Consider the following 2,671-nt stretch of genomic DNA (forward strand, 5'->3'; position numbering starts at 1 on the left):
GTAAGCTCAGAATCTAGTCTATTCTTGTTTCTTCTTGCATCATATTGTCGAGTTCTAATTAAGGAAAAGTCAGACTATCAGAACCTGGGGAAAGCAAAAAGAGAAAACAGATAAACTATAATTCTGCCTTTCTTCATGGTCCAGATCACATTATGTCCCCCGCACAAATAACTCACAAACATCCTGCAACAGCTATCACCAGACCTTCAGCTGCTGGAAAAATGCAAGCTAGTTCACTGCAATTTTGGTGTTATCAGTAGTGCACAAAGCTCTCTTCAGCACACAGTACAAGCACCCTCTGATAAAATCCCCAGTAAGCCTTTGTTTTTTTTGCAGTCATCTCTTCTCTTGCTGATTTGCCCATTGCTTTCTTGCTATGTGTTTTCCTACTTTCTCTAATAAATTTGCCTTTCTATATCTACAACTGTCTTGGTAAATTCTTTTTACTGCCCCCACACTAACCCCACAAAGTCATCAACTGTGATACTTATGACTATAAAATCCTCCTCAGGCCAGGCACAGTGGCTCATGCCTATAATCCCAGCATTTAGGAGGCCCGGGTGGGTGGATCATCTGAGGTCAGGAGTTAGAGACCAGCCTGGAAAACATGGTGAAACCCCATCTCTACTGAAAATACAAAAATTAGCTGGGTGTGGTGGCATGCACCTGTAGTCCCAGCTACTCGAGAAGCTGAGGCAGGGGAGTCACTGGAACCTAGGAGGCAGAGGTTGCAGTGAGCCAAAATCATGCCACTCCACTCCAGTCTGGGCAACAGAGAGAGACTTCAACTGAAATTAAAAAAAAAAAAAAATCAGCCTCAATCTTTGACAAGATTCACACGATTCCTATTGGCCAACTATATTAGTTTATTCTCACTTTTTACACTGCTAAAAGAGACATACTTGAGACTGGATAATTTACAAAGGAAAGAAATTTAATTGACTCACAGTTCAGCATGGCTGGGGAGGCCTCAAGAAACTTACAACCATGGTGGAAGGGGAAGCAAACATGTCCTTCTTCACATGGCAGCAGCAAGGAGAAGTGCTGAGGAAAAGGGGAAAAGCCCCTTATAAAACCAACAGATCTTATGAGAACTCACTATTATGAGAACAGCAACATGGGGGTAATCACCCCAATGATTCAGTCACCTTCCACCTGGTCCCTCCCACGACACTTGGGGATTATTGAAGCTATAATTCAAGATGAGATTTGGGTGTGGACACAGGCAAACCATATCACCAACCAAGTTGCTATTTAACTTCCTATGGCTGTGATCCAAAATGTCTTCATGATTAGATCTCCATTTCATGAAACCATCTATCCAGATGAGCTTGCTCTTAGCTATTTATTACACAGGATGGGGATTAATAAATGAAGCCATACCAAGGCAGAACACACCAGCCACAGGTACGGATTTGGTCATACAGCTCTCTCCAGCCACTGTCTTTGCTAAGATGTAAGCAAGTGCAGTTTTGTTTTGGTGTATATTTGACATGAGTTTTATTCCATTTCTTTTTATCCTCCCATGAGATAACAGATTTATTAACCCTAACTATGGCTTACTATTAATAAAAATATGTGTTCCTGACCATCATTAAGAATAAGAATATATTTTTAGGACTTAGGACTTCACAATACATTTTTTTAAATTCCCAGTTAATACTGCATCAACGATTACACAAATAAAAGATATATATCTAGTGAAGAGTTTAGGTTAAGTAAAATTTAAAAAGCTATGCAAAATTTCAGAGGAATTTAAGTATATTAACATTTAATAGTGAATATATTTAAAAAAGACATATATTTCTTAATCTAATTTCAACTCAACAGATTTTCCAGAAAAAAAAAAGGACATTGAGAAAACATAATTTAGTGTGTGTTGTCTCTGAATTCTGAATACTTTAATGTATTTTTCACCAGCATCTAAAGTGATTATGTGTTCACATTTCCACAGCAATTAACCTACACTTTTATTTAAATAATTTCAAAGAAATATGCCTTTCTTGAGAATCTTAAACTAATAATCTCCTGAATTGTTTTTGCTGGTTCTGATAACAGCAAGGTAACAATAAAACTTTACCAGGGGAAGTGGTCAATTTTTTTAGTGAGGCCGGGTGCCATGGCTCACGCCTGTAATCCCAACACTTTGGAAGACTGAGGCGGGTGGAACACCTGAGTTCAGGAGTTTTAGACCAGCCTGGCTACATGGCAAAATCCTGTCTCTACTAAAAATACAAAAATTAGCCAGGCATGGTGGTGCACATCTGTAGTCCCAGCTACTCAGGAGGCTGAGGCACAAGAATCGCTTGAACCTGGGAAGTGGAGGTTACAGTGAGCCAAGATTGTGCCACTGCACTCTAGCCTGGGAGACAGAGTGAGTGAGACTCCATCTCAAAAACAAACAAAAAAATTGTTGAGTGAATATGACAGAATTGTTATTTAGAAGGCTTCCTCCCATTTACCACTTAAAAAAAAATAACACAGATAGTATGAGTTAAGAAGAAACAGGAGGAGGAGGAGGAAAAAGAAAAGATAGAAAAGAAGCCAGTAATTTTCTTATTGAAATGATTTTGAAATCTATTTAAATTAGTTCCTCCACTTTGCATCCATTGTTAGTAAGAGGAGGCTGCAAATGCAGAGAATATTTAAAACTGCCAGTGGAGACAGTAAG

Source organism: Cebus imitator, unplaced genomic scaffold (assembly GCF_001604975.1).
Source record: "Cebus imitator isolate Cc_AM_T3 unplaced genomic scaffold, Cebus_imitator-1.0 Scaffold723, whole genome shotgun sequence".
NCBI classification, from domain to species: domain Eukaryota; kingdom Metazoa; phylum Chordata; class Mammalia; order Primates; family Cebidae; genus Cebus; species Cebus imitator.